The sequence below is a fragment of the Melanaphis sacchari genome, unplaced genomic scaffold, assembly GCF_002803265.2.
Source record: "Melanaphis sacchari strain LSU unplaced genomic scaffold, SCAv2.0 Contig21_pilon_pilon, whole genome shotgun sequence".
NCBI lineage: Eukaryota > Metazoa > Arthropoda > Insecta > Hemiptera > Aphididae > Melanaphis > Melanaphis sacchari.
In genome coordinates this window covers 1,525,513-1,542,459 of record NW_020271096.1, presented here as the reverse complement: position 1 = coordinate 1,542,459, position 16,947 = coordinate 1,525,513, and positions in this window count along the sequence as shown.

Sequence of the window (16,947 nt, the reverse complement as noted above, 5' to 3'; positions counted from 1 at the left end):
TTTTATTTATTTCCAATCAAATTGCTTGTTACTCAATAATTTTTTTTCAAAATATTTGTAAATTATATCAATAAATTATTATTTAAAATGCTTTACCTTATTGTTTTTTATTTTTTTTATCATAAAGTAATATTCTGTTGTGCGAAAAAAATATACCTATTATACTTTTTTATAACACTAAGCATTTTAAGTAAAATTTAAACAAATATTTTAATTTTTACATGAATATTGTAATTGATCGTTATATATATTATTTTATTATTATAAACAGGAAAATATATTATAATAAATATGTAACTATATGTTTTTATTCGTGTTATGGTATTATGGTATATATCAATGACCTATCGACACATTTTCATAACATTTTCACAACACAAACATATTTTTAAAATATTTTAATCAATAGGTAATGTAAAAAACATTGACCTGTAGTTAATGAAAAATTATGATAATCCATCTTTAAATAAAAGAATCATATCTAACCCACAGATTCCGAATGATCAAAAAAAAACCTCCTTATTATGCATTGTACGAAGTTAACCCATTTATTAAACACTTATACTAGTCTAACCAAGTGTCACTAACAATACCAAACCAAAACATTAAGCATAAACATATGAGTGAACCTCGGTACATCTCTTGGCCCGAACCCGACGAATAACAAAACAATCTATATTTAAACCCAAAAAAAAAAAAAAATAAATATAATACTATTTTATTTGTATTAAAGAATGTCGTAATAAAATAAAAGATAAAATTACTAAACTATTTTTGATATAACCATATCTGTTATGCAATCCACGCCTTTAGTGGTTAGTTGCCTTGGTTTGTTAATATGTTTTTCTATTAGTACTTTTCTTTTTTCTTTTTTTTTATGCATGTTTTAATTTTAAAAATAAATGCTAAATATTTCATAATTTTTACATATTTTGACTGAAATAACAACATAAAAATTTACATATTTTGACTTTTTAATTTAATTAAAACTTGCTCCCTAAACCCTAGTCATTATACTTAAGTAATATTTACATTAAATTTAATAATGCACATAATTAATAATGAATTTTTATAAAGCTTAGTTAAATTTTTAAATAATAATAATGTATAATAAGTTATATCATTAATTAGTTACTCATAATAGATAAAATGTATAATTATTAATCAATGGTAATATAAATAATATTACTTATTAACTGTGATTAGCATTGAGTCAAATTATAAAGCTACTTATACGAAATACGAGTATGTGTATACCAATGTGAACAATATTACAGTGAAACTTCCCCTAGCGGATATCTTTTGATAAAAGATATTTTTTTTAAACGAGAACATTTTTACTACTTTTCAATAGAAAAACCTCCGAAAAGTTAACACTTATTTTAATCTTAATTTAAAAATAATGAAAAAAAATGTGTAAAAACACTTACACACACTAGTATACAACTTGTTCAAAAACCGATTTTTTCACACCACATTGAATAAAATTGTATTCATGGATGCAAACATTTCTTTTTTCATATTTTTTATATTTATTTAAACATTTATTGTTAAAATATTAAAATTATTACATTAATAAATTATAATATCTTAATATTTACACATGTATCGTTCTTTTAAAACATTAAACAATAATATTATAATTTAATTTATTCTAATGCATATTTTTTCTTTTTACATATTTAGATACTCTTTATGAATTTTAAAAATTTACCCCATCTGAGTAGCGGACATTTTTAAATATTGAAAAAAATTTCTGTGACCGAAACTATTCACTATTTAAAGGTTTCGCAGCATAATGTTCTAATAATAAAAATAGGTATGTACTTTCCCATATCTTTCAACCAAGTTTCGGCCCCTAATTCCGTAGATTTGTTAATCCAAGTTATTTATTTGTCCTAAATCAATAAACTATATTAGACAATCAAAACTGCCGAAAAAAACATAAATATAATTTAAAATATGGTATAATATAAATAAATAATAATAATATCTATTGTATGTTTGAAAATACCGTTTTGAAATCAAGTGCCTGAAATATAATTTTAATTTTTTATAACAAAAAATTATAATGGATTAAAGTAAAATATTATCCAACACATCAAAAGTAATTCAATATTAGTATATCATCTACATACATTTAAACATTTAAATATTTGATGATATAATTCTTAAATACATATTTATTAATTTATACTTACCTTCAATTTTTTTAACTTAATGAATTATAGATTTTATTTATTTATTGTCTTAATAACTATATTAAACAAGATTTAATTTTTAAATGTTAAACTATATTACTTATTTATATTATGAAAGTAAAACTATAAGACGTATCAAAGCAATCAAAAAAATTCAACTTGACGTTAAATACGATTGTATCGTCTTTTCTGACTCCTAAAGTCATTACATATCTACCAAACGTCAATAATATTAACCACTTCCTTTTTCTTATTTCATAAATAATACTAGGTTTATTTTGAGTGTATGATTAAGAAAATAAATTTATTATTGTATATACTTCTTGATAAAACAACATATTGACTATCTAGCTATTTATTCAAAATTTAAAATCAAAACACATTAAATTCCTATAAAAACAATAAGAGTTATTAATTCGTCACTTTGATAAAATAACATTAAAACGTATGTATAATAATAACAGTAATAATAATAATAGCAATTATAGGTATTTACATTTCTTACAATGAAAAAAATTACTTTAGCGTTAGTATGTTGTGAACAAAATGTTGATTCCCTCTATTTTAATACTGAGGTAGAATACTAACGTCATTATTTTATTGTTTATTTAATGAATTTACACCCATTAATCATTCTATAATATCATAGTATGAAACATGGATTAAAATAATCTTACTCTTTATAATACTATCGTCTACCATATAATAAGTTTAAAAAAAAATACTTAAGTTGATGATATTATATTATATTAAGAGGTACTAAGATTATCAATCAAAACATTTTATAAGTATGTGGTGATATCTTAGTCACAAAAAAATCAAAAATTTACTTTTGTGACATATTCAATGATAAAAATACAAAAAATCAAATGCTCAACATTTAAAATAATGATATTGGTTTTTAATAACAGATATCTTTTATGTTTTAATTTATATTAAAATAACAAATTAAGGATATATGATAATACCAATTTATACGATTAGTATTTAGATAAATTATTCTGTTGTTTACATATCACATTTTTTATAGTAATAAAAAAACTCTTTAAAACTATAGTTGTTCATAAAAAAAATCGATCAACATTTGTACATATTTCAATAAATCTTAAATTTACTGCATATGGAAAGTGTTAATGTAATATTATGTACAATATAACATTATTAAATTAGTTGATTCATTATTTATTGCATTTTACTTCTCACATTTCTCAAAATAATAAGACCATATTAAAAAACAATTTATTTATTCATAGTTAATTAACTAATTGGAAGTTACTGGTACCTACTTTAATATATTTACTAGTAACGTTTTGCTCATAATAAATGTCTTATGTGTTCTTTCATGGGCATTTAATTTTGTTATTCTAAATTTTTTCTAATATTATTATTTTGATATCATTCAGAGCTCCATAAACAAAATTGGGTGTAATCTTACTATTTTAATCACAGCAATACGTGCCTACTTAAAACTTAAGAAATTTGGATTAACTTCCGAATTCACTTAAATTAGAAAATTAAACTAAAATATATTTATAAAAAACTTAATTTTTAACACAATTAAACCTATAAACATACGAATATTAAGAAATGAACTGCGCGTTCTTTCAGAAGTCAGAACCAATGAGTTTGACGATCTGAAGATGGAATGATAGAAACAAGCTATAACTTACCCCAAATTTACAAGAAATAATAAAATAGTTTACTTTACCAATGCTTGATAAAAAAAATATTTTAACTAATAACGGTAATAAATAAATAGTCAAATTTAATTTACCGCTTGTAAAATTGTAATTTATAGTAAAATGTTTTGGTTTGGCTGTCCATTTATTTGAAAAGTTTAAGGTATATATAGTTTTTCTTTAAATTTAATTATTTTTTAAAAGGTAACAACATTTATTTTAACTTATCGAGGTTTAAATGTATCAAATATGTATTAATAGTTTATGTTGTAACTCATTTAATGAGTAGTTCAAAAGAAAAAAAATTAACTATTATCTTATATTTGTTTTATGGGAATTTGTGAATTTTTTTTATGGACATATAAAATTAGCCACAACATTTTAAAACGTTAAAATGTATTTTTCATTCATTTTAGATACAGGTAACATTACCTAACACTGAAAATATGTTGATTAAACGACAATTACATCATGGTACATATCAATATTCTCCAGATTTGCACAGTTTCGTATTAAAACTACATTTTTTTTCTTATGCGTATTACTATGTACGAAATACATTTAACAAAGCCCTTTTTTATACAAGTTCAATACATAAATGGTATACTTCTATTCATGATCAACCTGATTTTACTTAAAAACCCCTGAATACTTTTTGTTTAAAATATGAAATGAAACAAAACGGTAAACAAAAATATATTTATGGGTTGTTAATGGACGAAATATACATAAAAGAAAATATTTCTTATAATAGCCAATCATCACAATGGTATATATAGACTATGGCTCAGGTACTGATGGAAATAATAATTTTCCTACAGCTTCATATTGGTAACAATAAATTATGTGTAAGTTTTCTCAATATCACTAAAAATTAGTTTTTAAAATTAATACAATTATTTTAAATTATGATAGTACAATACTCGTATTATAAGAATAATTCCCTAAAATAAATTATTAATTGTTAATTTTTCTTCCGTATACGGGGTTAGGTTAATCCCTCTTAGTTAATAATCAAACTGGTTTTTTCTCTCAATGCACATTCCATTTTTTTGATGTGTCATTAATTAAAGCACGCCAATACATTATTTTATTATTAAAATGATTAAATGACATATAAACTATAAATTATTATAAAAATATGAATATGAACTACGATTTAACAAAATTTGCCACAGAATAACAGTATAGTATACTTTTTATTACTAAAAATTATCAGCACTTTAACACTTACACATTTAGATTGAATTTTAACGCAGAATTAGGTATGTTTTAGTTTAAATTGCAAGCACTTTGGCAGTGTAAAAATTAAATATCTACAAAGAAAAAAAATATTAAATTTCAATTCTATACTAATTGAGTTGAGAAATTGTATGATGAGACAGAATATTTATAATAAATTTTATTTAAATTATAAATATATACTCTATTCGTGTGATATGTATTAGTTATACATTTTATATAGTGTGGATCTTAATTAAATTGACTTTAGTGAACATTAATGCAATTAATTAAAACGATTAATTTAGTAATAGACGTATAAAATTGTTCAGTGATCCAATATTAAAGTGCAATACCTTCTAATGGTTAAATAATTACATAAATTTGGCAAAATTATACAAAAAAAATAATGAAATATTTTGAATTAGTGTGGTTAAATGTTAAATAGTAATTAACAAACTTCTTAGAAGTGTTACTTCGTTTTTACAAAACTATTATGTATTTAAGCATATTTGTTAATAAGCTAGAATAATAGAACTTTTCATTGAATGAAATAAAAAATACAGTCATCAGTGAATATTAAATAACAAACACTAATACTTATAGAAAACTGCACGATGACTTTTGTAATGATATGTAAAAAAATATATATATACAAAATATTTAATTGGGTAATTTTTTTTTGTTTTAATGAATAATTATTAATAATTTAAACACACTAATACATTCATTTATTTTTAGATAAAAATAAAAGGCTTGTATTAATATTAAATCTATTTACTGTACTTTAAACAATTTTTTTTAATTTAGTTTTATGCTAAATTCATCGTTCTATATTAGACAACATACTTCATACGATATTAATTTAATTAAAATAATAGTTTAAACAATGTATATCTAAATCACTAAACTAGGTACTCATAGTATCATTAATCTAAAATTTAAATGTAGTATTAAAATTTAAGATACGTAAATTGAAAATTGCAATTCACAACTATCATAAATGTGTAATTATAATTTTAAATTTGACCAGTATATATACAACTAATTACACTAATACTATCTATACATCTATATATAATTAAAAATTTAAATCTAATTCTAAATAAACATATAATCAGCTAATTTATAGTACCTAACTAATAATTATTAATTATTATGTTATAGTGATTATACCTACAATTGGTAAGATTATCAATCCAGAACAGAATAAATATTACATAATTTCAACTTTCAAGTGACCTATTAAAATAAGATAACACAATTATTATTACATTTTATTATCTTTATTCGGTAGTTACTTATACAATATACACTAATATATAGGTAGATGTTATGTTAAAATTATATGTACATTGTATCCATAGTCCATATATTTAAAGTAGATGGTAAAACTTCGGTTGTACTTATCACCCATTAGAAATTTGGTTCACCAGAAATAATATAATATGCATATATTTAGTAATACAAGTAAACAATAAACTATATAATATATTATATAGGTTCTATATCATTTCTACGAGGGTATGGTAACACAGAAAGAATAAAACTAATGTAACCTTCAAAGTTTCGATTTCCTATCTATAAAAGGGTTGAAGGATCTTTTAAGCATTATTACTATCTTCTCTATTTGTGGTTACAATCTGCACTATTCATTATAGTATTGGGTACTTTTACCTTTGAGTGTAGATAATATAAACCCGAGGAAGAGATAACTAGGTAGGTAATAACGATAATATCCCATAAAACAAAATAATATTATTTATAATCTTACAATAATAATATTACCACACGTAATTAGCTCTTTACTTATAGATTCCACTCCCTACCAATAATATATCCTATATCGTATTAAGATATATTATCACTTATTACTGAACTTTATCTCCACCATCATCAAATTTGTCGTTGCCATCAATCTATTCAACTAAATTGAATAACTCCGCAAATATATTAAACTGTCAAAATTGTTAATTATTTATCGATTATTGTGCAATTTGCATCAATATTAATGCAAATAAAATATATAATATGTAAATATATTATCTTAATGGCTATACTATTGCCAAACTTTATGACTCATGTGAATAAAAACAATAAATATTTACTATATACGTATATATTTACAATAACTTTATAAAACTGCTTTTCTTATTTTTAAAATCTAACCTTAACGATTGATTTAATATTCTTATATATCATATTACCATAAATAAAATAAGTTCAAACAGCATAGTCTACCTTGTCTATCCCCTGTGCATACTTATCCTTTCACCTAAAAATCTGTTCAAAGAAAATCAAATAAACATTTATAAACAAAAATAACTTAACAACTAAAACATTCCTTGTATTTCACATAGAATTTTAAATTCTAAGTAAGATACTGACAGCAGTTCTATGCAGGGTTTGAATCACTTTAAACATTTTAAAATTGAAACCCAATCGAAAAAAAAACTAAACCTTTAATGTGCGCAAACTATTATGGCATATAAATAAATAATTTTTCACACGCACACAAATATTTATGTAGCCATTCTTGTAATATTCATTGGTTAATATATATAAATATTTAGTGGTTAAAATTTATAGTAAATGTTACAGATATTTACTGATGACCGTTAAAGATATTGCTATTTAATAATTTGAAACGAACAAAAAAAATGTATCTAGTATCTACCAATCATAGATTAAATAGGTATACTATTATATTTAATCTATGCTACCTATACAGTAAAATATAATATGCTATATTTGATTTAATATTAAAATTTATTTTATGAGTTAAACTATTTCTTTTTGGCACAAATAATATTTATATTATTATAGATTATAGAAAATATAAGACAATTTTATAAGATTTTGAAAGTTTTAACTAATAAAATTGGAAATTATTAATATTTATTAAAATCTATAAATTTAATACAAAATTTTTTATTTTACATAATTCTATAGTATTTAAAGTTGCGACTATTTCTGAATAATTTGATAAATTTATATGTATTAAACTTTGAAACTATGTAAAACTCATTTACAATTCACTAATCTTATTTTCAATCATAAAAATTGCAAAACATTCTGTGATCTAGTTTGTTTCTTAACAAAAGAATCCCAGGTTTCCTCAACCTAGATCCAGCTTAACCTATACAATATTGACAATATTTAATGTAGGTGGTATTTTTGTTTCTTTCTATAACCAACTTCAATATTACAAAAGTTACCAAAGTCTTGTGTGTATAGCCGTGTAGGTAAATTTAAAATGATTCATAGTTTAAAATGTACTTAAGACACACACTGAAATGTGAAATAGGATTGTCATCACTAATATTATAGAATGTGAATGAATAAAAAACAAACACATATTTATTACTTTCGTATCTAAATTATACGTTAATAATAAACTAATATTTGAATACTTATATTACTGTTTAAATTGAATTTTAGGAATGAAAATAGTTCGTAAAATAGAACATAGGTATTTGCTGTTTCGCGTACTATTAGAATGTCGACTGTTGGTAGTGCAAAATAATTTAGTTGCAGATGACAGCGACATGGTAAAATATATGTAGGTACATACTGCAGTGTATTCGTGCAGATCAAATAAAAAATGTTAATAATTTACGACGTGAGAACATAAAATAAGAAAAAAATGATTTAGATATGAACGCCTGACCGGAGAATTCGAAATTAAATCGAAAAGCCATGTTCAACTAATTTTTAATTGTAAACTGCCCTATTCATATTATTTACCTAACCAAGTAGTATTTTTGAACAGTACAATTGAACGTAACAACCTATTTATAATAACCTTTTTCGACTGATTCAGTAGTTATACCTAACTAAAAGTAATAAACCTATTTATCGTATTCAATATCGGTTACTATAGACAGGTCATTGAACTGTTTTTATCGGTTAATAACTATGTATAATATAATAGTCATATAAACAAGATTTTCTCAATTCATTACATTCACGGTAATTCATTAGTTATGATAATTGGAGTTTAGAATTACATGTATTAATATATTTACATTATCAATTCATATTACAATTTGTGTACAATAGGTTCTTTCAGCTTTTTAAAAAAATTGAAGCAACTTTTATTCATTTATTTACATGGAATGTTAAAGAATATATAACTTAATAATAAATCATAACTACACAATGTGTATTGTTACACACTAATATAAAAACCAAATTTATTACAAACAAATTGAATATGTTATTTCACGATACGAATTTCTATGGAATGTTAGCAAGGATATAAACAGATACGTTGTACTATTTTAAACTAAATATATTTAAACTATAGTTGACCAAAGGATCATGGACTGTATTCTCTTTATCTATCACATTATCTATGTCTGGTTTAGGAATTTTCAATTCTACAAAAACAAAATGTTATTGTAATCAGGTCAACGATTAGATTGGTTAGATACTAAGAAATATATTAAAAAATTGTATATCGTTGAAACATTACAAGTTCTCTTGCAATTTTCAGTGAAATTCCCAATGTACTGTGAATAGTGCACATCAAACATTTCTGACATATCTATTCACAGATACTAAAACAACATTTACATATGATAAAGATTAAAGGGTAGGGTCATTAGTAGAACTTTTAATCTAGGAAAATAGTAACAAAAATAACATGTATTAGGATCGAGGATGTATACTCGATGTTATACTTCAATGTAACATTTTCAAATATAAATATCTACCTACTACCAACCATAGTTGTTTAATCCAAAGCATCTACTTTCATACAAATGATTTGTATGATAACATTTTAAACTTTTGTTTTGATTAATAAACAACTATTTTGATTTCAACAGAAATAAATAAATAAAGTTAATAAATTAGTTTACTACACCATACAATATAATCTAGATCACTAGCAATTCCGCTCACTACAAAACGTTATATCTTTCATGTTGGTTTTTAAAACTCATTAAATAAAAGTAAATATACCTACCTATTTTCTATCGTTAGAACATTTATATTTAAATATTTTTAAGTAACTTATTATGATGTTAAAATAGTAACAAAAAATCTTAATACCTATGTTACAACTTTTGAATTATATACATGAACTTCAACATCTTAATTGAAAAGAATACGTACATCTGTATGTTACAGCAAAGTGATCCTGTATAGGCAATATGAACCAATAAAACATTTTTATAGAATAATTCTCATAAATTATTTCTAATAATTATATAATATTAACGGAAATAATATTCATTATTACATAATATTAATGGAAAAACAAAAAATAAGTTTACTAATATCATTTATTTTTATTATTAATAATGTTTAGTACAATTGTGATTATTTAAAATTTTATAATTAACTGTGGGAAAAACGCTATACCTACTTATAAATTTATTTTTATTATTAAACTATTAATTAACTATAGATTCCCCATTATTAGAACGATAAAAATAGTAGCTATAATCGAATATCATTTATATTATTATTATACAATTTTTTGTAATAATAAATTGAATAAAAAATATTACATGAAAATGTATTTGTGATTCAAATTTCTTGAGTAGGACCCCATTACTAAGTATTCCCTAATGTCTGTAACATATATATGTTTATTTACTTACCTACTTTACTTACTATAGCCACTGATACCGTGCTCAGATAGGGACCAAATATAATCGCTAGTCTCTTTTACTCTTAAATAGATCGAATGGGCTCTAATCAGATTAGTCAGATGGTGTACAGGTAAAATACTCCTAATACAAAGCCATTAAAAAGTTTCATTTCCGTATTTACTAAAATTGATTTTTGATTAATAATTACTTAATACAAGAAAAAAACAAACATTAAATATTTTGATAATCAACACTGCGTACTATTTTTTATACGAATACCATATAGGTAGTTATGTAATAATTGAAAAATAAGTAAGTTTTAACTTATTTAAGTATCTATAATATTAGACACAGGCCGTCCATTTAATAACTTCTCGTGAATAAGTATGACTGCTAATACTTAATTGTACAATACGTAGAATTAAAAATAATGTACAATAAATTTCAAAAATTACTAAAATAAAACAATAGTGAAGTGGGTAAATAATGATAATAATAATTTGGAGTAAAAAAAATTATATTATATCAAAAATTTAAAATCAAGTTATTTATTTATTTATTTATTTTGATTTTGGTGTAAAATTATTTCACACAATATTAATGACAAGGAAATAAATTAAAACTCTTAAAAGTTTTAAAAACAATTACATTAATATAATATGACGTAATAATCTATGAAGTATTAATGCTTACTTATAATAAATATTAAAATATACGAAATAAGATAATTAATTTAATTTCCTTTGTTTTTTTATACGCACCACCCTAGTTTGCTGGTTGAAACGAATCTTTGCACTATAATTATTACTATTGTATCCATTTTCAAGGTAAAAAATATGCTAATATGTGAATACGCTATCTACTATATTTGTACAAGCTAATGGATCAAAATTCTTAATTTAATGTCACCTGACGGCGGTGCGACCCAAATCCACATATTATAATGGTCACTATATTGTCGATAATATTGTAATAGATATTACACATTTTATACCATAATAATATATTATACGAGTATAACTTAAAAATTAAATAACTAAGTTTGGAAAACAACATAATGTACTTATAGGACTACATTCTTGATAATATACTCAAATCATACAGAGATATAAAAAAAAACCAAAATAAATCACTTGACTTAAAGAAAAACAAAAAAAAAACTATTATTATTATTATATTTCCAAGTGGCAGTTTGTCGGTTCGTGTTGGCTTTGTTTACAAAATATCATGATAATAAGAAAAGTTCAAGACAATTTAAACATTAGAATCAAATTCGTTACTAATGCATTTTATTATAAAAATAAATTACGCATAAAAGTATAAATAAGTAAAAAATATCCTTAGAAATAAAGCTTGACACAGTATCTCCGCTCAGAATATTTTTCATCTAGGTAAGTATGATTTATTATTGAATTCAAATATAAAAGATCAATTCAATGGTGTGGTACTCACTCCATAATAAGCAGTAGCTTATTACATTACATACCCACTTTTGAGAGACTACTTCATCCGATTTTTTTTAAATTGATATTATGATTTATGTTATCTTTTTTAATATATTGTTAAAATTTGTTTTTAATAATATGCATTCATAAAAAATAAAATTATGTAATTGCGAAAGATTTTGTTCATACTTATTCATAATATTATCTTATACTTTATTGAATATGTATCAAAAAATAAATTCATTTATAAATAAATAAAAAAAGTTTAAACAAATTAATTTCAATACAATATACTAAATTTGGATTCAATTTAATCATAAAAATAAAGTAAATAGTGTCACCTCCAAAATACACAAAAAACCACAAAATCTAAAATAATAAAATTTAAATAATTTTCTTTTTTTTAGCTTAGGTCATTCAGAAAAAAAATATTAAATTTCAAAAAGTAGAATATTTTAAAATTCTTGTTCTCAAAAATCATGTTTTTAAACTTATAATGTTTAAATGCTGAACGGAAACAATAAACAAATTAAAAATTGAACTCATGTGGCACTATTAAATAATATAAAACTTTTTTTTAATTTATTAAAACCGCCAAATGTAGATAGATATCATAGGTATGTAAAAATAAGTCGATTTTAGCTATCTTAATTTTGTTTTAGATAATTAAGAAAATTATAAATTATAATTATATCTATTATAATCATGATATTTTTTAACTTTATTTATATACTAATGCATATTTTATGTTACACAGAAATACTTATCTAGAAAATCGTTTAATTATCTGATATCAATAGTCAACGCTAATTATGTATAAGTGTATAACATTGCACGAATATTGCAAATAAATTGGACTCTGTCTCGCCCAGATGTATTTAGAGGAATTCAAAGGTCAGCTTATGAAAGAAGTAAAACAGATTTTCATAAAATAAACAATAGATAACAAGGAGGTATTGTAATACTTTTGTATAAAATCCTCCTTTCGTTAATTTTGGAGAGTAAGTTCATAGAACGATGAACAATGGTTCACAATTTTTTTTTTTTGGAAATATGTACAATAACTGCTATATGTGCTTTTATTAGTTACAAATATTTGTACTTTATACCGTCATATTGTTTAATAAATTTTGAAAACTACTCAACAAAAATATATGGACAATCTTATAAGGATCTATTCTCTGTATTATATTATGTGATAAACTTGTTGAAATTTAAAAGCTCATGCGATAATTTTTAATCAACAATGGCTGAAGAGAAACTCAATGGGCTAACATTAATAAATATAAACAAATTCGAAAAAAAATTCCAGAATCAAACAATAATTATGCTTAATGTTTTGCGCAGGAAAAATCCTATACTCATATACCTAGGCATTATCTGCAGCTATTGGATTGAGAAAAATAATTATTAAAAACCTAGAAACTCAATCTGCTGCAAAGTAAATTTCAAGATTTTAAGTATACATATCCAGTTGTGTGCTCAAAAGCATTCAATAAGAAAGAGGAAATTGATAAAATATTTTATTAAATACTTGAAAGATGCATAATGGAGTCATTGCAGTTTTAAAGAGACAAACAAAAACTTTGGCCAGCCCATTTAACTAAAAAAAAAAGCCATTTACTTTGCTTGTAAAATCCTTCCCAAGTAAATTTAACTTAGTAACATTTATATTTCAATAGCATTATGTTTGTTATAAAATGTTCAGAATTCTTAAGGAAAACTTTGACAAAAAAAATGCCGAAAACTAAAACATAAATGCATTCATACATTTTTTGTATAGAGAATGTACAGAATTCGTAATAATTTATAATTTTGTAATATTAATTGTTGAAGTATAATGTCCATTTTACAAGGTTTTTTGGTAAGTGTATTGTAAAAACTTTCACAAGTTTATTATAATTAAGTAGGTGGTACATTTATTATTTAGTATTTCCACCAAAAATTATTTCAATGATAATAATAACTGCCTAATTATCACTAGATGTTTGAATTTATCAGTTAAAAATGATATCAAAAATTAAATTTCATAGATAATTAAAATAAGAGAATTCATTATTTATCTAAAAAATATAAAATGACATCATATTGTGAATTACCATCAGTTACTGTTAAAGGAGCAAAGGGTTTAACCACATTAGTCCCTCCCTCGTGCATGCTCAGCTTAATATAATATCTTGTCATTGAATAAAGTTAAATGCAATAATAATTATGTTAGGTAACTCATTTAAATTTAAAAAAAATATTAAAAGTCAATATCCGCGATCAAATCTAACTTTATAGGTTCTTTAGATATTCTATTCATTTAGATATATTTCGAAAATCTCATTGTACAATATTTATCTCTACGTATTATAGGTGAAAAGTAATGCATATAATAGCTACAGAATTCTTCACAGTAAAATAAATAATATCGTTATTTTTGTTTTAATTATTAATAGTATTGTCAAAATTAAAATGTTTAACTCCAAACGCTTATATATATAAAAAAAAAAATGCTCATACTACACTCATATGTGTATATGTGTGTTGTGTAAATAAGTATTTAATAATTTTTAATTGCTGTAAATAAAGTTTTAGAAGAAGCTTGTATTAAATTTAAAGTCTTAAGTATTGAAATTAAAAATATCATTGATACCTAGGTATACCTACAAAATAATTTGCACATTTTCGTGTTCTTTAAAATTTCAAGTTCAAACGTTTATAAAAAAATGTCTATGTATTTTCTATTATTTTAAATTACCTACTTTATAAGAATAAGTAATTTATGATGAATCTTGTTTTACATTTTAAAGCGTTTTACCGAGATAAACATTGTTCACACACAATCCAAGACTATAGTCATACATTTCAAGTAGAAACAGATTATGAAGTTTCAGTGCTAAGTTACAAAGATTAGAGACTACATATATCTAACTAGAGCAATGATGTTTATGACCTTACAAACTCTAAAAAATATATATACCCGTAGGCCACGATTTTTAGATATTAGCAGTTAGCACGGGAGCAAAAAAAAAAAACTTAAACTACTGTAAAAGGATATTATTTTAATTATTTTTATTAACTGCTTCAGTTGAAACTAAAAAAAAAAAAAATTTTTATATGAAAATACAATTTTTTTAACTAAATTTTATTTAAAAAAATATTATTTAAAATTATAGTCACTTCAGTTCAAAACTATTTTTTCTTGTCCAACACTTATTTTTAAACATATTTCCTATCTTGCATAAGTCCAAAGGTATACAAAAGCTTAAAGCAACATACATTTTTACGTTTTACCTTCGCTATAATTGAAGTACGGGGGGGATACTCCCCTTTAAATCTAAGTACGGGGGCAATTGCACCCATGAAGTCGACGCCTATGCATGTATCTAGTAAATATCAAAGTATGTCTTGAAAACAATCAAATACGTACCACAGTTTTTCTCAACAAGTGTATCGCGACACACTAGTGCGTCGCCAAATAAGCAAAATATGTAGCAAAGTATATCAAATGACACAAAATGTACATTTTTGTCACGATTTACAAAAATTAATAAGTAAATTTAATATAACTTCTGTGATAATTAAAAAGAAGTTATCTGTATCATCGACACTTATCATTGTTTTTTATGTTGTAATTTTTCTTTTTTACTTTTAAGTTAACATTAATAATTAAAATTAAATATTAACCATTATTCTTTTTTTTTAATTATGTGTTGCAAAGAAATATTTTAATACCCAAGTAGTGTATTTTCATAACACAAAGGTTGAAAAACACTGTAGGGTTAGGCTAGGTGACGTGTATACCTACTATATTCATTCAAAATATGGTACCATACATTTTTAATAGATTAGGTAAATGCCAATTAATATAAACCTGTAGGTTACATAATTATACATTCACTGGAGTTTGTCACGCAAAAATCTTATTGTAAGGTACTTAAGTACCCACCTTCTGGACTTGTGGGCTACTTGCTGCCTACTATGCTTGGTTGGGCGCATACAAATTCTACTGATTGTGACCTTTTTAAACCTTTTTTAATATAAATTCCACCGGTAGGTACCTACTCATTTAACATCAAAAAAAAATGTAAATTCCACAGATTTTCTTTTTTTTTTTTTTTACCTTAAATAAAATTAATATTCCGAGAGCGGGCTTATAAGTAATTCCTCTTAACGTGTAGCTTTAAAACTATTATATATAGAATAATAAATTTAATATATGAATATAAATGCAATGATCTTTTTTATAGGTACATATTATTTTTCAATATAGGTAACTACCTGCTACGGCAATACATTTCATATTTGTCAACGCTTTATTAATCAACAAATTCCGTTCAAATAAAATTCATCAGTTTGAGCGTTGAATCGTCGTTTCACTTCAGCTTTAACTTTTTCATCAGAGTTGAATATTTTACCCTTGAGATGTTCTTTAAGCTTAGGAAACAAAATAAAAACTGCATGAGGCCAAATCTGGGCTATAGGGTAAACGTGGAATAACTTGAAATCCCAGCGATTCAATCATAGCTGGCTGCAATGAGGTCTTACGTTTTCGTTATTTGAAACAAAAGATGGGTTAAATTTAGTCTGATACGCTTAATCATTTTTTTTTTTTTTTTTTTTTTTGACTTTGTGATGTCTACACGACTATACATCGTATAGAATTCACACAATGCTACAAGTTTAAATAAATATAACGATCTCAATAACGATTAACTAGTGATTACTAACAAGTTAAAATTTAATATATAAAAAAATATCAATATAAGATTAGCAAAAAAACTATATTATAATAATCAATAATTAACATTAC